This window comes from Mesocricetus auratus, unplaced genomic scaffold (genome assembly GCF_017639785.1).
Source record: "Mesocricetus auratus isolate SY011 unplaced genomic scaffold, BCM_Maur_2.0 Super-Scaffold_100028, whole genome shotgun sequence".
Classification (NCBI taxonomy): Eukaryota; Metazoa; Chordata; class Mammalia; order Rodentia; family Cricetidae; genus Mesocricetus; species Mesocricetus auratus.
Genome location: NW_024429209.1, coordinates 10,043,005 through 10,069,347, shown reverse-complemented (window position 1 = coordinate 10,069,347; position 26,343 = coordinate 10,043,005). Strand labels below are relative to the sequence as shown.

Below are 26,343 nucleotides of genomic sequence, written 5' to 3'. Positions count from 1 at the left end.
GGCAATTCTACAAAAGCATGTGATTATGTCTGTGTTGGGCCCATCCCCCAGGCTGTTGGGAGGTGCCCAGAGCTGCACTGAGGTGTAAGTCTCTGATTTCTTCTGCCTCTCCTCAGGATGAAAGCCCTGCCCTTCCATCTTGACCACCACCAACAGCTGTTCCTCTTTCATCCCTTCATGCTTCTGTGTTAGCTTCTTCCAGGAGGCCTCCAGAGTGGGTGAGCTACCCAGCCCATTGCTACCTCTATGGCACCAGTAGTCTGTTTCTAGCTTGCTCTGCATCCATAAGACAGAGGCTAGTCAGATGGGTCAGTTGGTCAAGTATTTGCTACCCAGACATGAGGACTGGACTCCCCAGAACCCATGTAAAAGTGTCAGGTGTGGTGGTGAGGTTCTGCAGTCTAAGAACTGGAGAGGCTGACTCAACTGGTGAGTTCCAGGCCAGTGGTAGACCCTATCTCAAAGAAAGTGGATAGCATTCCTGAGGACACACACACACACACACACACACACACACACACACACACACACACACACACAGGACTCAAGCTGGGAATGTTGAAGTAGCCTGTTGTCCAGGTCTCCCAGATATTATTAGCAGATCTAGGAACTGACCCAGGATGAATGAATGGACAACTAGTGCAGGAAGCAGATGAACTCAGGTAGGGAAATGTAATTTCCTGGCAGAACTCTAGGTCCCTGCCTGACTGTGTCCCACTGTGACCCCAAGAGAAGGTCTTCTGGGTCCGGCATAAGTCTCCCCCATCTCACACGTCAAGAGGCGTGAAAGAGTGTGTGCACAAGTGTGAGCATCACAAGTGTGAGCATCATGGCTTCCTTTTCACAGTATCAAGGATCAAACCTAAAACTTGAGGCTTATTAGACCAGGGCTCTGCCATGGAGGCACACCTTTAGCTTGTGAATTTCAATCTTTTTTGTTTTGTTTTGTTTTTGTTTGTTTGTTTTTCGAGACAGGGTTTCTCTGTGGCTTTGGAGGCTGTCCTGGAACTCACTTGGTAGTCCAGGCTGGTCTCGAACTCACAGAGATCCGCCTGCCTCTGCCTCCCAAGTGCTGGGATTAAAGGCGTGCGCCACCAACGCCCGGCCAATTTAAATCTTTTTTAAAAACTCTCTTTAGTTAGTGTACAGAGTAAGGAGTTTGACTATGACATTTTCATATACAGGTGGATTGAAATTTGAGTGAACATGATCTCTGGGCAAGTTGGCCTCACTAGACAAAATATAGCCATACTGATTATGTTGGTTAAACTTTTTGACAGTTGATAAGAGTTTTCAAAGTGCTGACAGGATCGTAGGATATATTGCATGTAAAAGAGACAGTGAAAATTTAAAATACATTGAATCATTTTTCATCTTATGGTTAAACACATAGTATGAGTTAGGCATTGGAAATATGAAATAAATGAAGCCTAAGACATTTTGATTTAGGAGAACTGTTTGAATGCTACCAGTGTTCTTCAGGGCTGCTCTTGTTTTTTAGTTGTTTCCAAGTTAGAAAAATAGACACAATGACAGAAAAACATATTGAATTTGTAATGGAAATTAAAATGGTATGTGAAATTAAATGAGCATAAATATAGGTGTGGTAAAGATTTTAGCCTGAGTCCACAGTTAGGCACTTTAGGACTCATATATATATTGGCATAGCTAGAACTTAACAGGTTCAGTCCAACAGTTGTTATACATTTAAACAAAGCAGCAGCCTACAGAATGGGAAAAGATTTTACCAACCACACATACAACAGAGGAATAATAACCAATTTATATAAAGAACTCAAAAAAACTATCAAGAAAACAAATAACACAATTTAAAAATGGGATAAAGATCTAAACAGAGAATCCTTAAAAGAAGAAACTGAAACAGCTGAGAAACACTTAAATAAATATCCAACATCCTTAGCCATTAGGGAAATACAAATCAAAACTACTTGAGATTTCGTCTTACACTCATCAGAATGGCTAAGGTCAAAAACACAAGTGACAGCTCATGCTGGAGAGGATGTGGAGTAAGGGGACACCCATTCACTGCTGGTGCGAGTGCAAACTTGTACAGCCACTAAGGAAATCAGTGTGGTGGTTCCTCAGGAAGCTGGGAATTTATTTACCTCAAGATCCAGCTATATCACTCTTGGGCTTATACTCAAAGGACACTTCATCCTACCACAGAGACACTTGCCCAACCATGTTCATTGCTGCTCTAGTCATAACAGCCAGAATTTAGAAACAGGTTAGATGTGCCTCAAGAGATGAGTGGATAAAGAAAACGTGGTGCATTTATGTAATGGAGTATTACTCAGCCATTAGAAAATGAAATTTAATGTCCTCACCCATAAAATGGGATTAATGGCAGTACCTCCCTACACAGGACATGGGAGATCAGAGGACGTGCTCAGGCCCTAGAGACAGCATGGTGGAGTTTCATCTTTATGAGCAAGAGCAAGAGCCCAAGCAGAACCTTCCCTCCTTTGCAGATCTGGCTGTCCCAAGCCACACCTTCACACTGTCCCTTCAGAGTCAGAAACCTTAAGATCTCTGCTGATGCTTCTCTGTGGGTGTCTGCAAAGAAGATGGCTGTTTGTCGTTGTAAAGTAATGCTAGAATGAGTGTTCGCTCCTCCCTCCTGAAATGACGGGTGTGGGCCCACGTCCCCAAGAGCAGAGGTCAGAAGGCAGCTGTCCCTGCACTCGAGTTTTAGTGCAGATTTTTGCACGTCCTCTCATGTGTGCAGCCCAAGGAACCTTCAGTAATGCAGGCAGAGGATCTGGGAAGCAGTCACAGTGCCTCTTGTCCCCAAATCATTGCCACTGCCTCACCATAGTGGCAGCTGGGGAGTCAGGAGCTGGGCTAACACTTCCTATGTGCCATACTTCTCTATGTCTCTTTGTAAGGCAGCTGTCATTGTCCCCATCCCTCAAAGACAGAAACCAAAGCACAGCCTGGAACAGCTCCCAGCTCTTTTAAGATTTAACACTTTGCCAAGTAACTCTAGAAAAGACAAGGCCTTTCCTTCCTTCCTTCTTCCTTCCCTCTCTCCTTCCTTCCTCCCTCCCCTTTCTCCCATCCTCACTCCCTCCCTTCTTTCCTTCCTTCCTTCTTCCTTCCCTCTCTCTGTCCCTTCTTTCCTTCTTTTCTCTTTCTTTGCAGTTCTGGGAAATGAGCATGTGCTGGGCAGGCACTCTTACTATGAGCTGTGGTCCCCGCCTTTACAATTTAGTTTTTAATATCTAACATTATTTTCTACCCAGGAGCAAAAGTAACCATGTGTTATCTAGGGGTGAAACAAGAACTCATCTTCAGGGCTCACTGCCTATCTGTTGCTATGGAGTAGAAGCTGAATACATGTTTGTTGAGTAATATGAGAATACACCAATAGTAAGAAGTTTCACCTGTCACGTGTCTGCCCATGTAGAATGAGAGTTCATTTTCCTAAGATGAGACCCACCAGCCCAAAGGTCAAAAACTGGGATCCTGTCAGTGAGATGGTTCATGGACATTTGTTCTTCAATCCAAATGGTATCTTTAAAATTTGAATTTCTAGGGGCTGGGGATGTAGCTTACTCAGTGCTTACCCAGAAAGCACAGAGCTCTGGGTTCAATCCCCAGCACTAGATATGATAGCAAACGCCTGTAATCCCAGCACTGGGAAAGCTGAGGAAGAAGAATTTAGAAGTTCTAGGTCACCAGGTCATCCTCAGCTACTTAGTGAGTTCAAGACCAGCCTGAACTACGAAAGGACCATGTCTCAAAATAAATAAATAAAATAAAATGTCTTGATTTTATTCAAAAATCAGAAAATTGTAAATAAACTTCCAGTTTGTAGTGACACTGACACCTGTGTCCCTTTTCCTGCTGGCACAGAGTTAGGTAATATTTCCCAGTCTCCCTTGCAGTTAGGCCCATGGGAGCACATTCCAGCCAAAGGAATATGGAAAGAAGAATGATGCCACCTAGTACAAAACCTCCCTCACCATCATCTTCCCTTGCTTCTGGCCAGACAGAGAAGGCTCCAGAAGATGACAGCATCACAAAATGAGAAGACAGAGCTCCCCAGACAGCTGCCTGGGACTGTAGGGAACAGGAACCAAACCTTGGGAAAGCCAGCTCTAGTCTGCCTGTCTTCTCACTCTCGAGAAAGGCTCATGGCCTCCACCACTGAAGCAGGACCAGATACCAAGGCCTCAAAATCAATGAATTTGTAAATGAATCCCAGGGGGAGGTAGTGAGGCCATTTCTGTTTTAAACAGAACTGGAGAGCTAGCGAATATGTTTTCTGTAGGCCCCTCACAGTGGCTATGTTGGGGGAAGGTCCAGCCCATCTCCTAGCCACAGCAATCCTCTCAGGCCTGTTGAGACAAGCATTTCCTAGAGTGCTCAAGAAACACATGACATTTTCTATTCAGTGACTGTGGACACGCAGCAGGTGCTGGGGGACCTCCTGGGACTCTGCTGTCGCCCTCAGATGAGACAATTGCTTGAGACTAAGAGCAAATTTGCCAGAATTATTGCTCCTCCTTCACTCCAGGGAACCATCTGGCTCTCCCCCTCTACTGAGAAAGGGTCTTAGAGACTAGAGTGTGCTGTCTTCCCCTCCCACCAGCCACAAACACGACACTCAAGGGACCAGGAAGACATCACTACATGTAGGGCCTGCATAGAGACCACAGACCGAGTCCCTCAATTCTCAAGCTTAATTTAGAAAGGTCATGCTGGAAAATTCCAAGAACCCAAGGGGGTTGTGGATACAAAATTTCTGAGTTATCCTCAAGGACTGACTGACCACATGACAATGACACAATGTCATTAAAGTATAGTAAAAACAAATGTTGCAACCTATACAGCTTTAGGCCCACATGTTCCTAAACACAGGACGTTTACCACCAGACTCACTTGGTAGAAAAACTTTGATGTAGTTCAGCTGATAGAGCGCTTGCCTGGCATGCTCCAGGCCCTGGGTTTGATCTCCAGCATTGCATGAACTGGGCATGAGTGCTCCTGTAATCCCAGCACTTGGGATGTAGAGGCAGGAGGATCAGAAGTTCAGGGTGATCCTCAGCTATACAGTGAGTCCATAGCCAACCTGAAACATGAAACCCTGTTTCAAAAGAACAGTAGAATCCTAACTTGAGAAGATGTATGACAAAAAAGAAAGATGTGTGACTATTAAAACTGTATTCTCTGCAGAAATACCAATGTATAGAATTATGAGACATTAATATAGATCTCATAGGTGTAGTAAATAAGATATATCATGTGCTTGTCCAAACCCCAAAACACTCCACATCCCAAAATGCACTGGCACCTTGAGACATTAGGGTTTCTGTTACAAGCCTAAAGCACAGAATCTGTCTATGGCCATAACCCTGAACGTTCCCTACACCACCTAACACATCAACTCTCTCACAATCGTGTCAGAGGAAGTTGTCTAAGCCAGAAAACATTTGCCAGAATCAGCAAAGAGTCCGGGGTTATAGATTTAACAAGAATAGGATGGACGTCTACAGCTGCTTGGCTATTGGTGACAAGAATGTTGGTGGGTGGTTGGTCCCTTGGACTCAGATGTGATATAGAGAAGAAGTTCTTTCCTTACTTAGGAATATTCACCACATCTCTTCTCCCATTCCTCTTTGTTGATATGGGTCATATGTACCCCACACTAGTCTCATATTCAGTATATAGCCAAGGATGGCTTTGAACTTCTAACCTCTGCGTGCTGGGTTTATAGGCCCGCACTACCATTGATGGAAACCAGGGCTTTTACATACTAGGCAAGCACTCTACCCACTGAGCCACACTCAGTCCTTTTGCCACCATGATTTTAGTTTTAGAAGTAGTCCTATTGTAATAGACAATAGACAAATGACAAGAGGCTCAGCAAAGGCACATGTTTAAATCCTCTCAGGGGTCCCCCACTGCCGGTGACAACCAAGGAAACATTATATTTGAGAGTGACCAGTAAAAGGGTTGAAGTGCAGAGGGTGGCATTGGTCCCACCTGGGACCCTGAAACTGTTAGGTCAAGGGTGAATAAATGTCCCTCCCAGGAAACTGAGAGAATGCGGTGAAGCAAAACCTCTGTTTCTTCCAACCTGAAGGTCCTGTCTGGCTGGTCCCTGGGAACCAGAACCAATGGGCCAAAGGTTGAAGTGAAAAGTTGCAGAAGTGCATAACCCGTTATTTGAAGTCCAGTTGTTCCGGTCTTGCCTTCAGTGCTTCCCGTTTTGCCTGTTTCTGCCTGGCTCTTTCACCAGCCCATCACCAATGCCCTGCTTAGAGGCCTGGAAACCTCCATCCACCGGATGGTCCCAGCATCATCAGAGACCACACAAGACCACAGTACTTCATATTTTTCTCAAACCTCCTGGAAACTTGAGGATTACAGTTATTTCCAAAAAGCATCCAGAAGGGCAACAGAACAAAGCGACTTAACTATGGGTAAGATTTTAAATAGTCGTGACTAAAGGACTAAAGCTCATAACTGACCAAAAAAAAAGGCTTATTATTGCATCCAGACAGTCAGCATTAGAATTAGGACCTGTGACAATCAGACACAGGAATGCTAGGTTTGTAAGACTCTCACATTTGGGTTAATATAAACAGAAACCTCATGTGTGTCTTTTGGAGTTTCACGTGCTGGTGGTGAAGGTCCAGGAGATCCCCAAGACAGCCACAACTCAGACTGGAGAGAAGTTTTCAGGTTCTTGGAATGCTGGAAAGAACTCAGAAATGTGACAAATAAATTGGGAGGGATATTCTTTTAAAATGTCATTACGTGTGTGTGTGTGTGTGTGTGTGTGTGTGTGTCTGTGTGTGTGTGTCTGTGTGTGTGCATATGTGTGTGTGTCTGTGTGTGTGCATATGTGTATGTGTCTCTGTGTGTGTGTGTGTGTGTGTGTGTGTGTGTGTAGAAGCATACAGGTTTTGAGGACAGAGTTAGTTCAGTCCTTCTACCATCTGGGTCTAAGTATCAAACTCAGGTCATCAGGCTCTGTGACAAGCTCCTTTACACACTAAGCCCTCTCACCAGTTCAATAAATTCTTTTAAATTCTCATTTTATCAAAAAAAACATAAAAAATGTTTTTGGTCCTATGGAGTGAATCCACAGTCTCGAACATGCCAAGTGAGTATGGTACCACTGAGATGCATACTCCGGTTTCCTGCTATTTTTGAGTCAAGGCTTTACTAAGTAACCCATGCTGGCCTTGAGTTCACAATGTAGCCTAGGCTGGCTGACAAATCTTTTATTCTGTAAGCTGTCTTATAAAATAAAGGGTTTGGTTGGTATCTCCATGCACGTATACATTGTTACATTTGCTCACATTCACACACCATCTTTTTATTGTATTGTCAAGGTCTGCTGAGGCTCTTGGGGTGACTGGTGGAGCCTTGTCAACAGCCCCTTGGCTTCTTCAGTCTTTTGTCTCCAGCAGTTGTGACCTCTGCTGGGGCCAGGTCAGGGTTGTTGACTGGGTGGCTTCCCCTGAACTGTTCTGATGATTACCTTGGGGTGTGTGGGTAAGTAACAAGTATGTGTACTGAGATATTCACCCCCACCCCCACACACACACCTGTAGCACTGACCACGCCCATTTGGCCTGGTCACAGGTGCAGACATGCCTGGTTAAAAGGACTGAATTGAAGCTGGGAAGCCCCTTCTTCAGATCACAGAGAGCATCCAGGTCCGCATGCTTGGAGCGGGAGCCAGCGACCATCATTCGTTTCCTGTTAAGTTACTTTCTCCTAATAAAGTCCACTTCATCTTACTGGTCAAGCATCCGGCTGGAGAGATGGCTCAGTCATTAAAGGCTAAGCTCACAATAAAAAATATAAGAGTTTGGTTCCCAGCACCCACGGCTGTCTCTCCAGCCACCTAAATGGCCCCACTTCATCGATTCCACTTGATGTCTTTGAACTAACATACACCACCCTAAGACCGGTTTGGGATTACACTGCTCTAGACAATTCCAGACTAGCTAGCTGAAATGGTGCACCTTCTTATTACACCCTGGCCAGAGCTTCAGACAAGAACTTCAGTCAAGCATCTCCTGCCACTCAGAGACAAGCTACAAATGTTACAGCTAGTCCTCTCAAGACTTTTCCTTGCTTTTTTTTTCTACAGGATCCCATTTCAGCAGGAAGTAATTCTAAGAAAACAACGCCCCTTTCCCTACAAGTATGTGTGCACATGTGTGGGTGCACATGCCTGTGTGTGTGCACATGTGTGGGTGCACTTGCCTGTGTGTGCACACATGTGTGGGTGCACTTGCCTGTGTGTGTGCACATGTGTGGGTGCACTTGCCTGTGCGTGCGCACATGTGTGGGTGCACTTGCCTGTGTGTGAGCACATGTGTGGGTGCACTTGCCTGTGTGTGTGCACATGTGTGGGTGTGTGGGTGCACTTGCCTGTGTGTGTGCACATGTGTGGGTGCACTTGCCTGTGTGTGTGCACATGTGTGGGTGCACTTGCCTGTGTGTGTGCACATGTGTGGGTGCACTTGCCTGTGTGTGCACATGTGTGGGTGCACTTGCCTGTGTGTGCGCACATGTGTGGGTGCACTTGCCTGTGTGTGTGCACATGTGTGGGTGCACTTGCCTGTGTGTGTGCACATGTGTGGGTACACTTGTCTGTGTGTGCACATGTGTGGGTACACTTGTCTGTGTGTGCACATGTGTGGGTACACTTGCCTGTGTGTGCGCACATGTGTGGGTGCACTTGCCTGTGTGTGCGCACATGTGTGGGTGCACTTGCCTGTGTGTGCGCACATGTGTGGGTGCACTTGCCTGTGTGTGCGCACATGTGTGGGTGCACTTGCCTGTGTGTGCACATGTGTGGGTGCACTTGCCTGTGTGTGCAAGTGAAAAACCAGAAACTGACGTCAGGCTTCCTCTATCACACTCCACTTATTCTTCAGACAGCCTCTCATGGAACTGGAGCCTGCTGTTTCAGCTAGACTGTTCAGTCAGCCCGGGGAGCCACCTATCCAATGGCTGTCCACTGAAGGGTATGTCCTGGGTACAGCCCAACTTCTGTGGTCTCATCCCTCTTGGTCAAGAGAGAGGTGGCTTATGAGGATTGTCATCCTCTGAATTTTAGCTGGCTTAGAGGGTAGGGCCTTACCTTACCTGACACCCTTTTAATCTTGAAAGATCATTTGCCTTGATCTCTGAAACATGGTTGCTGGACACTCAGAATGGTATATTTCCTTCCTCCTCCTCCCTCCCTTCCCTCCCTCCCTCCCTCCCTCCCTCCCTCCCTCTCTCTCTCTCTCTCTCTCTCTCTCTCTCTCACTGCATGTGTGCATGTTTGTGTGTGTGTGCAAGCATGTGTGTATGTTGGATTTAAATCTTTATAATTTTAACTTTTCTGCCAGGTCCTGTTGCCCTTAATTATAAAACTGTTGGCTGATAGCTAGGGCTTCTTACTGGCTACCTCCCTCTAAATTATTGACCCATAACTACTAATCTATGTATTTCTACATGGCCTTATCTTACCAGAGAACTCCTGGCACATCCTATCTTCCCGGTCTCTACACGGCATCTCCTACTGGCAGGCTCTCTCTGCCTACCATTCCCAGAATTCTCTTCATTTCCTAGTCCTGCCTATCTTCCTGCTTCTATTGGCCAAACAGTGTTTTATTCACCAACCAATAAGAGAAACATATATACAGAAGGACATCACCTATCATAGCAGATAAAGCTTGGACACATAACACACTCAGCTCTCAGAAGAATGTGTATCTATAGTCAAGTGTTCACAAATACACCTTAATAACCTAAACAAGTGTTTACTAAACTGGAGTTATAGATTATTTAAAAGACCTTAAAAACAGAGATGCAGAGTCAGGGTGCTGGGGAGATGGATGGCTCATTGGTGAAGAGCACTGGCTGCCCTTCCAGGGGACCCAGGTTCAATCCTCAGCACCCACATGGTGGTTCACACCCATCTGTAACTCCAGTTCCAGGGGACCCAGTGCCTTCTACTGCGAATGCCTAGGAAACCAGGCACACATGCGGCACATAGACATACATGCAGGCAAAACATGCATACATGTAAATAAAATATTTTTGGTTTTATATTACCAACAAATTAACTTATTTGCCAATGACTTCCGTCCTATGAACTAAAAGGAATATGAACTAATTACACATGAGCATTTCTTTATTCATAATCCAGTTGGAATAAAACTCTTTTTAGAGAATCCTTTTTTGCAAACACATCATATACCATATACAAAAAGGCAGCATATGTATATACTATGCATGTATGCGTATATGTATATATACACACAAACTGAAATTATATAGACTTTAAGCTAAAACTTGAGTCCACATAAAAAAGGAATATGGTCAGACTAATCTACTCATTTTAAAAGGAATATTGATGCCAGGTGGGGAGGTGGTGGTGCATGCCTTTAATTCCAGCACTAGGGAGGCAGACAGGAGCATCACTGAGTTTGAGGCTAACATGGTCCACAGAGTGAGTTCCAGAATAGCCAACACTACACAGAGAAACCCTGTTAAAAAAAAGAAACAAACTCAAATGACCAATCAAACAAACAAACAAAAATGAAATGAAAAGGAGTGTTGAAGGCTAGGCCGGATCATGCAACCTTCAATCCCAGTGTGAGGCAAGGGTTGCTGAGAGTTCTGTAACCCAGCATTTGGGTTACAGAAGGTGGATCTCTGTGAGTTCAAGGCCAACCTGGTCTACATAGCAAGTTCCAGGACAGCCAGAGCTACATAGAGAAACCTTGTCTCAAAAAACAAACAATAAATAAACAAACCTCAAAATAATGTAAGTATACAAATCAATTTAATTATATTTATGACAGAACAAATGAGGTCATTTGTTTATAAATCAAACCTTAATAATTTTTAAGTGTTCTAAGTGGTTCTTTTTTGAGAGGGGGAAGGAGGGAGAGAGAGAGAGAGAGAGAGAGAGAGAGAGAGAGAGAGAGAGAGAGAGAGAGGGAGTCTGCGTAGCCTAGGTTTCTGTATCTCACAATCCTCCTGCCTCAGCATCTCCAAGGCTGGGATCACAGATCTGTATCACTGCCTGGCTGGAGGCCAGTCTTAAGCAAGCCTCACGCATGACTGGACTTTAAAGAGTCACGACTGAACCCTTCACCAGTTTTATCATTCGCTCTTACACGTCTGTGATCTGGGCAGCGCTGGCTTGCGATTACCTTGTTGAAGTTGTGTTTTCAAAAGAGGCAACAGAAAAAAAAACCAAAAGAGGCAACAGGAAAGATAAGTCAAATAGATTAGAAGCCTCTCAACAGCAGCCCTAGAGATGCATGCCCCCCACACACATGCACACACGCATGCACATGTGCACACACATGTGCACACATGCACACACAACATGCACACTGAAGCAACTGCAGGTTGCCAAATACTGTCTCAGGACACATCAAGAGAGACTCATTTTGATGACTGAAGCAAGCATTGGTGCTAGGGAAGCATTTGAGCTCAGCAAACAATGCTTCCTGGAGTTGCCAATGTGTCCGATATCCTACATTAAATGTCTCAGAAAACACCAACACCCAGGGGTGTGGGGTTACCCAAGGTGAGGGTCATCGCACCTCTGCATCCTCCAAAAGAGTTTCTGAATTGCTCCCAACCGTCACTCCTATGAGATACTGGTGGATGCATGGGGTGGGGTCAGCCACTCTGATGCTTCCGTTAAGACCCTAGCCACCTGTAATCAACTACAGTGGGCCAAGGTGAGCCTTTGTCTTTCTTTGGGGCCTGGAGACCCTCTTATAGATAAATCTCTAATGAGACCATTGCTGTTCCCCTCGGAGTTTTTAGCCTTCAACAAGTCAGTCACCACAAAGGCTAATGTCAGAGTAATGATAAAATGGCATGTCAACAGTTGCATAAAGTTAATAACTATCATGAACACAAATAAGAAACTAAAAGAACACATATATTAAATCAGTATATTCTCAGATATTTGGGGAAACTATTTTTAATAACATATCATCCTTTTTAGCCATAAGAGTTTTATAAAGCATAAACCTGGGGTGGGGGAGAAGGCTCATAAGTGTTTGTCTTGTAAGCAAGAAGACTGGATTTGAGATCCAGAACTCATATAATTCAAAGCCAGGCCTGGCAGTGTGGATTTACACTCCCGGCCCTGAGGAGGCAGACACAGACAGATCTCTGGGGCTCTCTGACCAGCCAACCTAGCCTAATCCATGAACTTCTGGCCAGTGAGAGACCCTGCCTCAAAGTAAGGTGGATGATGCCTGAGTGACACTTGAGCTTGTCCTCTGGCCTCCACACATATGTCATACATCTGCATGCACATGGGCACGTACATGCACCAACACACATGTTCACCCACACATATGTACAAGCACATACACAATTATAAAGAAGGAGAACACAAATTGTAACCATGTGCTTCAAGCTCTGCTTCATGGAAAGAACATTTATTCAGCCAGACCAGAGCTGCCCAGTCCAGAAACCAAATGTTAACAGATCCAAGAGGACACCGGTCAGACATCAGCACATGAGAACAAAGGAAAATAAGAAGAAAAATAGAGAAATGCTTCCTTTCCAGAGTGGGGCTGGGCAGCCCAAGGGGAAATCATTGGTAGAGAGGGGATTGTCCGTTGTGCTGAGTCTACTCATTTTTTGTGACCTAAAACGAGAGGATAAAGGGACCAGAGCACAGTCACTCCCAGATAGGGATTCATAGGACCTTATGACCTTACCCTGGGATTTACTGTCTGCTTTCCAAAGGAACGGGCAATTTTAGAGCCTGAATGTCCTCAATATCAGGGGACACTGGTTATGTTTATAGAGGTGGGAGGTTTTGGGGATGGCCAGGGCTCCAGAGTGCTGGTGATCCTCCCAGACAGGAGCAAGGCTTTTTTTTTTTAATGAGATGGGATCTCTTACAGTCCAGGCTGTCTTCTAACGTGCTATGAAGCCATGAATGATCTTGAAACTCTAATCCTCCTGCCTCTACCTCCCAGGCGCTGAGATTAGTATAGACAGCCGCCATGGCTGGCCTGGGTGAGGTCCTCAGAACAACCGCCAAGGGATAAATTGGGCAAGTCATCTGATAACTCATTTATTAAATGCCGTGTGGTGGAATCAGAGTGACCTCTGAAGAAAGGGGGATTCGGAGTGGAGGGGAGAGTGGTCCAAAGGCTGCTTTGTCAGGGGCTGAAGAACACATGGCTATGTCCACAGAAGTCAGATTTCAGAACTCCCAGAAGGGGTTTTCTGAACCATGAATCAAATGACTGAGAAGTTGCCAGAAGAAAGAAAGAATATGGGGGTGGGGTAGATCTCACGGTCAAGTGCACACTACGTGTAGGGTGTGGGCAGAGATCCACTAAGGCAAACAGAAAGCCAGAGCTTATGTGGTCCCTCCCTGATTTCTGGGTGATTCAAGACCCACCTAAGACCAGAGGCTATCCTCACCTGGGAGTGTCGATGGCTACAGCTGGGGAATTTCTCAAGGTGTCCTTGTGGAATTTGGCCAAGGGCTGCTCAGTGACACTGACTCAGCAGGGATGGAGCCATGCTGCCTGGCTTCTGTCTTGACTATTCCTTTCTCAGTGGGCTTCAGAGATAAGTCAGCCAAGTGCTGGATTCTTGAGTTACTGGGACCCAAGATGGTGGTGGCCGTCTCTCAGACCCTTCCGGGTCCCTGATCCCTGCAATCACCCTACAGATGGTAGCAAGATGAAGCTTCCCATGTGTCATTTGAGGAACCAGCTGGGACACAGAATAGAGGCTTTCCTTCGGAGAAAGTCTTGGCTTTGGAAAACTGGCTTCCTTAATTTGGGTTCCTTGAAGAGTGACTGTGTCTGGAAAGCACTCTGAGTCGAGTGTGGCTTATGGGCGGGGCTTTTCAAAGAGTCACCTCACAGTCAACAGCACCTCTGATGTGTCTGAGAAACTCAGTTATCTTAGATTGACTGACATACTTGAAGAGACATGTGGCCAGCCTTTGTATGCACCAAAGTCAGTCTCTCTGTGGTCATCAGAAATCTCACCCTAAAACACAGACTCTCACAGGATCATGCAAGAGAGAGCTACCTTCTCTGACATCCTTAAACTAGGAAAACCACAGCAGGAGGAGCTTCAGATCCAAGCCAAGCTGCCTCACATAGCTAACCTCTGTCAGAGAGAAGAGAGGAGAGGAGAGGAGAGGAGAGGAGAGGAGAGAGAGGAGAGGAGAGGAGAGGGGAGGGGAGGGGAGGAGGGAGGGGAGAGGAGGGGAGGGGAGGGGAGGGGAGAGAGAGAGGGCTGGTGAAGGAGGTCTTTGTACCAACAATGAGGGTGGCTACTTGTGAAAACACAGGTTCTTGTTTCTCACACTAAATGCTCCAAGTGGCACCAACGGGTCTATTTTGTTCTGTTTTGTTTTTGTTTTTCAAGACAGGGTTTCTCTGTGTAGCCCTGTCCTGGAACTCACTGTGTAGACCAGGCTGGCCTCAAATTCAGAGATCCCCCTGCCTCTACCTCCAGAATGCTGGGATTAAAGGTGTGTGCCACCACCACTCAGCTAAGAGGGTCTATTCTTACAGAAGAAAAATGAAAACACAAGAACTTGCTGGTTTGTTTGTTTATTGCTTTGGTCAACAAGAAAGCATAGTCATATCTCACTTATACAATCCAAGTAGTTACAGTGATAAGTGAGAATGAGATATTCTCCTAATTATTTATACACTAATGGAGTCAGCATGTCTACAGGGAACTAGGTTGAAATGGCTCAAGGTCCAGATTAATTATATAATCAGACTTTGGAATCCAGAAGGCCGTGTCCACTATCCCAGGACTCCTATCTACAAGGCCTGCTAGAATGCAGACACTTCATGTCTTCATAGATAAAGGATGTGGCCTCTCTGGCTGGATGACTGACAGCATTCCAAGGGACTTGCATTCACTGAGTCACTTAATCCTTACAATCACCAGCTGAGGTGGAACTTGGATTATATTCTTATTTTGCAGATGAGGAAAATAGGGCAGAAGTAAATGGAAATGACCACAGCTGGAGATGGTTGGAGCTGAGAACTGGACCTGGTACCCTGTCCCAGAGCCCACTCTGGACTCTCCAACACTGTCATAAAAATGCTAGGTGAATTCTACCAGAGAACTCCTACAACTGATAAACCCTTCAGTAAAGTGCAAATCAAAGACCACAATATCAACCCACACACCTATGAACACCTAATTTTTGACAAAGAAGCTAAAAGTATAAAATGGAAAAAAGAAAGCATATTCAACAAATGATGCTGGTATAACTGGCTGTCAACATGTAGAAGAATGCAAATAGATCCATATCTATCGCCATGCACAAAATTCAAGTACAAATGGATCAAAGACCTCAATAAAATCCGTCCACACTGAACCTCATAGAAGAGAAAGTGGGAAATACACTTGAATGCATAGGCACAGGAGACCACTTCCTAAAGAGAACACTAGTAGCACAGACACTGAGAGCAACAATTAGTAAGTAAATGGGACCTCCTAAAACTGAGAAACTTCTTAAAGCAAAGAAAAAATTTGTCAATAAGACAAAATGGCTTCCTACAGAATGGGAGAAGATCTTCACCAACCCCACATCTGACAGAGGGCTGATATCTAAGATATAAAAAGAACCAAAGAAACTAGACATAAAACTACCAAATAATCCAATTAAAAAGTGGGGTACAGATCTAAACAGAGAACTCTTAACAGAACATTCTCAAATGGCAGAAAGACACTAAAGGAAATGTTCAACATCCTTAGTCATCAGGGAAATGAAAATCAAAACAACTTTGAGATACCATCTTACACAGATGAGAATGGCTAGGATCAAAAACACCAATGACAGCTTGTGCTGGAGAGGATGTGGAGAAAGAGGGAACACTCCTCCACTGCTGGTAGGAGCACAAACTTGTACAGCCACTGTGGAAATCAGTATGGCGATTTCTCAGAAGATTAAGGATCAACCTACCTCAGTACCCTGCAATACCACTATTGGACATATACCCAAAGGAGGCACATTCACACCACAAGGACATTTGCTTAACTATGTTCATAGCAACATTATTTGTAATAGCTAGATCTTGGGAACAACCTAGATGCCCCTCAACAGAAGAGTGGATAAAGAAAATGTGGTACATTTACACAATGGAGTACTACTCAGTGGTAAGAAGCAATGACATCCTAAAATTCGCAGACAAATGGACAGAACTAGAAAAAAATATCCTGAGTGAGGTAACCCAAAATCAGAAAGACAAATATAGTATGTACTCACTCAAAAGTGGATACCAGACATAAAGCAAAAGATACCTACCCTGCGATCCACAGCCCCAGAGAAGCTATAACCCTCTCCCAGAAACAGAAGCAGATGCAGAAATCCACAACTAGCCAATGGGCCAAGCTCCTGGAGCACAATCAAAGTGAGGGAGGAGCGAGAATATGAAAAAAGGAGCCAAGACCATGATGGGGAAACTCACAGAATCAACTGACCCACGCTAGTGAGAGATCACTGACTCAGGTCTGACAAATGGGAACCTGCATAAAACCCAACTAAACTCCCTTAATATAGGTGACAATGGTGTGACTGGGACAATGTATGAGGCCACTGGCAGAGGGTCCAAGATCTAACACTAACGCACAAACTGACTTAGTGGAGTCCATTCTATATGGAGAGATACCTTGCCCAGACTAGACACAGGCGGGGGGGTGTAGAGAGGTGCCTTGGTCCTACCTCAAGGAGATGATGGGACAGACTTAGTAGACTTCCTAGGGGAGGCATTACCCTCTCTGAGGAGCAGACAGGAGGTGGGAGGCAAGGGGGGGGAGCAGGAGGAGAGAAGGGAGGAGGAACTGGGATTGGAATGTAAAAAAAAAAAGAAAAAAATGTTTAAATTTTTAAAAAGTGCTACCACATAACATGGGACAGCAGATAGCAAACATTGTGTGTCTGTTCTTATGTGTGTGTGTACACTTGTATGCTTATGTGTGTATGCTTGTGTAAGCATTTTTGTGTATGCTTATATATGTGTGCATGTGCTTATGTATGTGTATATGTGTGTTTGTGTATGTATGCTTGTGAGTGTGCTTACGTATCTGTGTGTGTATGCATGTGTGTGTGTGTGTGTGTGTGTGTGTAAGGAAGGGAGTGCATATGTGCATGCGAAGGACAGAGGTGGATGTTGGATCTTCTTCAGTTACTCTCTACCTTAGTTTTTGAGACAGTCTCTCCTGGACCCTGAAGCTCATCACCTTGTCCAAACTAGTTGACAAACAAGGATTTGCCAAGGATTTTCCTGTCTCTGCCTCTCCAGTTCTGGTTGGGACTGCAGGCACAATTTTTTTGAGGCAGGGTTTCTCTGTATAACAGTCCTAGCTGTTCTGGAACTTGCTTTGTAGACCAGGCTGGCCTTGAACTCACAGAGATCTACCTGCCTTTGCCTTCCAAGTGCTGGGATTAAAGGCGGGTGCCACCACTGCCCAGCTTTGCAGGCACAATTTTATGTGGATTCTGAGAATTGAACTCAGGTCTTTATGATTATGTGGAAGACACTTCACAACTAAGCAATCTCCCTATACCCCAGTGAGTAAGCTTTTAAGCCACATGAACACCCCCAAGATAGCACCTATAGAGTAATCTGGTAGGCATCAGCAGTTCTGGTTTTCCATGTCACCATTTTGGTTTTAGCACTGAAAACCCTGTACCTCAGGAAACTCCCCAGTCTGGAAAGGTTTTCCACTTAGTTCTTCATCTCTTCACCATAAGAATCACAGAAGGGGGGTGCTGTGGAGATGGCTCAGAGGTTAAGAGCACTGGTTGCTCTTCTAGAGGTCCTGAGTTCAATTCCCAGAACTCATATAGTGGCTCACAACCATCTGTAATGCGATCTGACATCCTCTTCTGGCCTGCAGGCATATATGCAGACAGAACACTGTATACATAATAAATCTTCAAAACAAAAAAGAATCACAGAAGGCCACTGGGGGTTTCTGGGGTCTGAAGATACATGCTATCTGCACCACAGTCTGCAACTATCTGCACAGTCTGTCCCTATGCAGGTCAGGATTCCCTCAAACTCATGATCCGGCTGCCTTAGTCTCCCATGTGCTGTGATTACATGTGTATACCATCATTCCTGGCTCTTAAGAACTTCTCACAGACAGGTAACACTCTTGCAGGCTCCTCTGGGGGACTGACGCTGGACTTCATCCATACTCCAGTGAGAACATACCTCTGGAGGGAGATCAACTCTAGCATTCCAGTTTAGAAATAGCATTCCCAGCCCCACCTTTGAGTTTTAATTCATCAAAGATCAAACTGACATCTAAGGAGTAGGCTAGGCCAGGAACTTATATCCAGCAGCTTAGGGCCTGCCCAATCCCATTCAGGTTCAAGGAAGAATAGTTAGGTCCTGCCCTTTAGCAAGGGTACAGGCCAGAGCTGAGATGAAGCTATGTCCAGATGCAGAGAGAAATAATTCTGAGGCATCAAAAGCCCCCAGAACTTAATGAGGAAGAGGCAGCCAGTCTGGGAACACCACAGAATATTCTCGAGCCTTGAGGTTTCCCCAGGCAAGAACATAAGCCAGAGGTTACTGGTTAGCTGTGGCTGACTGCTACCACTTACCTAATGTCACCATTCTCTAGGATTATGAGAGAATGACAAGGACACAGACACACACACACACACACACACACACACACACACACACACACAATGGCTGGGACAATGAAGGTGTGAGGTGATAACTGCAGACAGGAGTAATGAGCTTAAATGTGGATGCTACAGAACCAATAATGAATGGAGGTGGACAGGGATCCCAGGGCCCGAGACCTGGATGCTCCCAGGAGCTGCCGAGACAGACTTGCTGAGCTCCCGCAAGGCTCAGGGGTTGGAGGAACCAGGCTCCTCTGAACACCCAGAGGTGGAGGGCAGACTGCCATTCGAAGGGCTAGTTGACTATTGCTCTGAGGAGCACCTGGTCAACCAGGGCTCTTTTCACAGTGGGCACAGACAGGATGAGACCCTCCCCACCCTGATAAGGAGACCCTATCGTGTGCTCATAAAGGGCTCTTTTCCTTGATGAGTCCTCCACACCAATGCCCTTCCTGGTTTGCCCTCTTAATTTTTCCTCCTCATCACAAAGAGACTCAAAGACATAGTAAGAGAAGCCACACGGACACCAGTCCTACTTTCTTCCTACCCTCCTCAGTGCCCCAGACCATTTGATGGGACAAAGGGGCTCGTTGCCTTGTAGCATCCTCTTGGTCGTTTTATAGATTGCTGGGGATGAGACCCAGGGCCATGCCTGTGCTAAGCGAGCACTCGACCACTGAGCTAGGTTCCTGTTACCCTCTCCTTTAGCAACAGGACCTTCATTTCTCCCTGGGAGGATTGCTTTCCAGCCAAAATGCAGCGCACTTCCCAGGCTCCTCCGCAGTTAAGTCTGTCCACACAACTTCGCTAGTGAAAACTGTAAAGAGGTTCAGGGAACTGAGTCTTTGAAAGGAGGCACTAGTGGCTCTCTTCTTTTGCTGTGATCATGGAACTGCTGATGTGGTGGGCATTGCCTCAGCAGCTACAGTAGGCACTGGGCCTGGGGGCTTCACGGTGTGGATAACAGAACAGAAATGGGCTGAGCTGTCTTCACAGAGTCATGACTATCATGGCCTGCATCTGGATTTCATACATCAGAGAAAGAGAAAAGTGTCTTGTAACCACTATCATTTGGGGATTTCCTGCTGTGAAAAGATGCTAATCCTATTTTGTAACCTGAGGTGAGGTCCATCTTCTCCCAGGCTCTCTTCCCACTCAGATCCTGGGAGATCAGCCAGCAAGGATAGGGCTGTAGGGAATTCACACATCCAGGGCCAAATCTGAAGCACAGATGTTTTCCTTAGCTTCTGCAAAGTTTAAAGAATTAGAAAATACTCAAATATGTTCTCTGCTCTTATTATTCTTGGTGAGTTTTGTTGTTGTTGTTACTTTTGTTAGTTTGCTTATTTGAATCCGTCACTTGTGTACCCAGGCTGGCCTCAGGCTTACTATGTAACCAATGATAACCCTGAATTCCTGATCTTCCTGCCTCCAAATGTCTGAGTGCTAGGGTTACAGGCATGTACCCCCACTCCTGGTTTATCCAGTGCTGGAGACTGAACCCTGGCCCTTGAACATGCTACATGAGTACTATTCTGAGTTACATCCTCAGCCCTTGAACATATCTTAAACTTTGAAGTCCAGGATTCTGGATACCCTTTGATGGCTGGAGGATCTGCTGCTGGGTCAATATTTCAGCACAGCAGTATTTTGTTTATTCATGACAGGGTCACCTGTAGCTCAGGCTAGCCTCAAATTCACTACGTAGCTGAGGATTACCTTGAGCTTCTGGTGCTCCTGCCTTTGGAATGCTGGGATTATAAGCATGTGCCACCACAGTGAGCGTTCAGATGTGGCATCTGCTACCTCCTTGTGATGGTTCCTTTATCAAACAAGGACGCTCTCCTTGGTCTGAGAATGGGATTTGCCTATGGCGCAGACTATGAGCCAGATATGTCCATACAATGGCCCAGAACTAGGGATAAGTCTGGGCTTATTCCATGAGTTAGTGAATCTGTATCATCATCTCCTCTATACAGAGGAGGAAATAGGGGCTCAGGGCTTGCCTGAGGCTGTAAGCCACAGGCCATCATGAGTGTTGAGCATCTGTAACTGCTCTGTCAGCATTGACTCTGTAACCCTGAGACTCCTGGACCATGTGCTCAGCCTCACAGGGAAAGAAGATAAACTTAATAATCAATGTCATGATGTGTCACATTAGGAGGGGACAGCTTACCTGAAGAATTATGAATAAGCAAAGTGAGATGTCACCTAAGATCTCAAAGCCTGGTACAGAGTCAACCTGGGGAGCGATGTTGAGTAAATGAGGAGGCCACACTCCTCAGTCACCTGGCGTCAGAACAGAGCCAGGATGCAAACCCTGGGTTCCTGCCTCTTGCCCAGGCTCTTCCCCCAGGCCTGTCTGCTGCCAGCTGCCCCTGCTTTTCCCCAAGCACACTGCCTGCCATGCTCACACTCAACCCTGGTGCATCTCTCACCAGCAGCCAACCTTGAGCTTTGTCCTATCCCCAAATGAAGGGCTGATGGTGGTCCTTGCCCCTAGAGACTGCAGGGCCGCTGGGAGGATTAGATGACATCACACATGAGATGATACATAACAAGTGCTTAGTAAACAGTGGGAATCATTGGGACACATCTTGGATGAAGCTAGGAGGTGCCGGGAACTAACATTGCTTCCTGGAAGTCCTCACTTGCAGCCATCAACCTGACTCTGTTCAGATGCAGCTCCCTCTATCCTAGGGTATCACAATGACCAGAGCGTCCCCTAAAGCTCCATCACACACACCCCACAACACACAAGCTTACTCTTCTCAGACCTTGGCCTCAGCTTGGAGATCTGGAGAGAAAATGAACCCCCACTGGCTAGTCCAAGTCATAGGTCTTCTTTAATTAGTGTACATTAATCATACAAAATAATGGGAACACACATGCAGTGTGCTTCCATCACACGCATCGCTGCCTTCTCCATGTCTTCTTATCCTGACGGTCTTCTCCCTAATAACCTCCTTCCTCCACAGTCTGCACGGGAGAGAAAACGGGACTTACTTTCCTAACTTCATTCATTTAATTTAACATGATGATCTTTGGTCCTATCTGTTTTCCTTCTAATGATATGATTTCATTCTTCTCATGGAAACTTTTCTTTCTTTCTTTCCTTCCTTTCTTCCTTTCTTTCTTTCGAAAAAGCCTCATGTAGACCAAGCTAGTCTCAAATTCACTAGGTAGCTGAGGATGACCCAGTTCTTCTGCTCCCACTTCCCAAATGCTGGAATCACCACATTTACTCTTCACACGACTTCTTTATTTTATTTTAAATTATTTCTATATGTGGGGGTGCACATGAGTGCAGCAGTTTATAGAGGCTGAAAGAAGACATTAGATCCCCTGGAATTGGAGTTACAGGCATTTGTGAGCCAACCTACATGGTGCTGGAACCCAGACTCAGAACCTCTACAACACCAGCGTGTGCTGTTGACTACTGAGCCATCTCTTCAGCCCCCTCAGGGTTTTCTGACCTCAGGAAGAAGGCAGCAAGTCTCCTGAAAGAGGAACAAAAGGGCTTCCACAAGGAAGATACTTTCCTACTCTGACTGACTTTAGATGTTAGTGAACTACATTTCCCAGCACACCCCATGCCCCTGCAACTCTGTGGCCAGATTCACCTGTACCCTACTACAATGACCGCTACTACAATGAATTAAATGAGCTTCTCCTGAGCCTGGCTACCTCAGACTTCTCTTCCAACTGGCTGGAGCAAACATGACCTTGATATCACAGTGCTGTAGAATCTGCAGGACTGGAGGAGAGGACCACCCACTCAGAAGCACACTCAGAGATCAGGGATCAGTACTGGGCCAAGAATTTGTTACATCGTCTTTGCTACAGTAGTTACTATTGAAAGATTGTAATTTCTTTAAAATGTTTTAGTGTCTGAGACAGGGTATCTCTACACAGCTTTGACTGTCCTGGAACTCACCACATAGACCAGACTGGCCTTGAACTCACAGAGATTTGCCTGTCTTGACCTCTGCCAAGTGCTGGGACTAAAAGCCTGGCCCAGTAGATTGTTACATTAGCTGATTGGCTATTGCGTAAGCAATGTTATTACCAAAGCCTCTCTTGGCTTAGCTGGAAGGATTACTCCTAAGCAGTTTCCATAATGCAACTTACTAGCTAGAATTGGATTTATATGTATTTGAGACACAGTCACACTCTGTAGCCCAAATTGGTCTTAATCTTGTGACAATCCTGCTTCTACCTTCCAAGCACTGGGAATACAGGCATGAGTCACTCCGCCCTGCTTAGGGTTAGACTTGAGCTTGGTTTTGTAGGCAGGCTAGGAGAGCCAGGGTTCCTGTGTGCCTGAGAACCTACAGTAACAAACAGTGTAGTGTGTGCAGAATGCATTTAGGAGGGAAAGCATCTCTCTCTATCCCTCCTCTGCTCTCTACCTAATATGTGTTGTATGAAGAAGCTCAAGACCAGCCTGCTTCACCTGGCAAGGACCAGATGACACACTCAAATAGAGTAATGGAGGAAAGTTTAACAAATGTGCTGACTACAGAAGTGTGGGCTATGCCTATGTGCTGCCCAAGTAACCTGCACATCCCTCTACATGGTGAAAACTACTTCCCAATGACACCTGGATGTTCCCAGATCTGTCTCTCTGCTGCAAGTCCTATGCAGTCACTGGAGCAAGCTTAGCCAAGTTGTATTGAACTCAAGGCACCAAGAAGTTAATGGAAGATGTTTTGAACAATATCAGAGGAAACTGGGGGAAATATGCTTGTCTGCCATTCAAGGAGTCTGGGGTTTGAGCCTTGGTACTGTAAAATAAACACACAAGCACACCTGACAACGGAGGGGAGTGTGAGGTTATGCCTTTCACTCCCTGGGCCCCTGGTTGGATTAACTGCATACCCTACCATCTGCCAGAGGTTGAGTCCAGAGCTCAGACTGGCCACCTGCCTGCTACTGAGTTCTGTCACTGCCCTGTCCCTTTTCTACATCCCCTGGCTGTGCTTCCTTAGATCTCTTCAAATAAACCACAGACTTTGTCTCAGGAGCTGATCTAGGAAAGCCCTAACACCAGGGAGGGCAGCCACACATGGTGCAGTTCTTGGGGTCATTGTCTTAGAGACAAGGGCTAGAGAGGATGTGTAGAGAGAAACCCTCCAGAAGTTATGGCCTTGCCAGAAAGACAATTCTCTTTGATGAATAGGGGAGTGGAGGAAATAAGTGACCTGGCTTCTCCATCCTGTCACCCTCTGCCCCTCTGCCTGTGCCATGGGCAAAAGAGTCCACGGTGTTGTGTACACCATGAGGTTGCTTTTGGCAGAAGGGTGGTTCACGTAACCAGGCCTGTAACCCACACTCAGCTACTTCCTGGAAGTTTGGTCTGCTCTCTAGAGCAGAATTTGGACAGTCTGGGATCTTGAAACTTTTCTAGGTCTGGTTAGGATGGAGCACACTGAGGTAAGAAGCTGGGGGGCTTTGCAAGCAAGGAATGTAGCTGGGCTCCACGGGGCACTGATTGGAGTCAGCTGGTCTGCCGAAGGATGGCTTCACGGTACTTCAGATGGTGGGGTGCCTGAAAGATGGGGCTTGGCTCAATAGCCAACTGGACACAGACTTATCACCAATGACAGTGTCTTCTGGCGGCCCAAGTTCCCAGAGAGAAAAACCAAGAGGCCCCAGTGGAAGCTGAAAGAGCCCCAAACCCCTTCAGATAAGATAGTCTAGATGCTTCCTCTGCCATGTTCTACCAGCAAGACCTTCAGGCCCTCCCAGGCCAAGAAGCCAGAACCTAGACTCCATCAGGCAAAGACAGGACCAGCAAAGAGTTGTCACCTTTGGTGGAACAGCAAGTCATCTGCATGGCCCCAGCTTTCTCTAATGTGCTGGACTGACTTTGTAGAAGGATTTGACTGTCATAGTGCAGACCCAGATATAGAGTCAGAACCGAATTTAAGTACCAGCACTCTCTACAACACGCTAATCTTCCTGGAGTCCAGAGGGCAGTGCCATCTTGCGGGCTCAGGGACTTCATCTGTAGACTGATAATGGTTCCTGCATCACAGGGTGTGTGACAGATTGAATGGGATAATGTTTACAAAGTGCTTCCACGACACTGGATACCGAGGGTGTGCCCACATTGGGTGGTGGTGTTGTGTATCCAAAGTGACAAATCTCCCACAGAGCTACAATGTGTTAGGAATTTTTCTTTTTGAGACAGAATCTCAATAATAGCCCAACACCCCCTGCCTCAGCTTCCTGAATACTAAAGTTACAGATACATATTACCAACCCTGTCTTGGAAAGACCATTTTGATCCAACCCTCACTCTCTCAGTCAGTCCCGCATGCAACCCAATCCCAAATCCGGATTCCGTGGCGTACATGCAGCATGGCTCTGCCTCTATCATCTGTTCCCACTGCCCCCCACCTTCCTCAGAGCCCCTCTCATGTTTCCTTTTAAGTCGGGGTGCCCAGGTGTCTTCACCTCAAGGTGCAACGCAAGTTGTTTAAGAATCTTGCTAGAGTACAGCGCCCCTGCCTCTCAGCCAACAGCATGTCTCTAACCAGCTCACCTGTGATGTCAACCTGGATAACTTTCTAGATTTTGTAGCTAGAAGATCTTTCCAAATAAAGGTTTGCTGCTGTCTGGAAACCACTGAAAAGCCTTCACTTACTTCAGAGCAGGCCCATGGGAAGGGCCAAACCCCACTGTGAAACATAACATGACTTAGCTTCTACCCTACCTGCTGGCCTCAGCCTCCGCTCTCCAACCTCCTCTTCCCCCTCTTATTTATAGGTTTGCTTATTTACAGACGAAAAGTGGACATTGCATCTAGCCTAGTTCTGGGATACTGTCATTAAACTGATGTTTCTATGTGCCCCAGACTTCCCACAGATTTATCCTGTCCCACCCCTGGGATGACAGTGCTTAGGCTTAAGTGTATGTTTCCCTAGCTTTACATTCCTCCTCACTGATGCAAACAGCTAAACACACATATTTTTGGTGTTGTTGTTCTCTGTTCTAAAAGTTGACCAGTGTGTATGAAGTTTTCTTCCACTTATTCCTTCTGTCCCCATTCGGTGTTGTGTCTGCACCTGCGGGCGCTTTGTAGCCGAACTCACTTTACTGTGCGTCATACTCTGTGGAGCAGACAGTCTGGTGTGCTTCCCTCCAGAGTCATTGTGAGCATTCTGAATAGGTCTTGTTTCTCCAGCGTAGCTGCCCTGGGAGAGATAAACTCTGTGTCTCTCTGTTCGCCCCGTGTGTCTCCAGCCACCCCGGTGTCCTTTCAGTTTTAGCTTCCAAGAGTCTCTCACACACATAAGGAAATGTCCTCTGCGGCCCACCTACCCTCACACGAAGAGCTCCAGCCGTTAACTCCGCTAAATCTCCCTAATTACACACTGTCACCTTAGGATTCTGCAACAAGTGGGTCTATCTCGTAGACTCCAGCCTCAAGAGGCTCCGGGGCTAGGTGCCTCCAGCTCTGGCCTGCACACAGTAGGCGCCCAGGCAACAGTTGAAGCCTCGGTGCAGAAGGGACCGGAAAGGGGCCAGAGCTTGGCGGAGACACTGGGGTCACTCCTTCTGGGGGCTCACCTGGGAGTTTTCTAGGGTGTAGCCGCCGGGAAGGTCTGGGGTCCTGAATTCCAGGAAATGGGCGCCAAGGCTGCCAGCGGGCCAAGGGCGGAGCCCGA

At 46.2% G+C, this 26,343-nt stretch overlaps 1 protein-coding gene across 1 annotated transcript in view; it reads right to left on the bottom strand.

The window, feature by feature from the left end:
- Positions 1-26,316, bottom strand: part of Ccn5 (cellular communication network factor 5) — a 74,904-nt gene extending 48,588 nt beyond the window's left edge. The window contains exon 1 of the mRNA XM_040732913.1: positions 26,246-26,316. The gene's annotated coding sequence lies outside the window, so the exon portion shown is untranslated. The remainder of the gene's footprint in view (positions 1-26,245) is intronic.
- Positions 26,317-26,343: the final 27 nt, after the last annotated feature.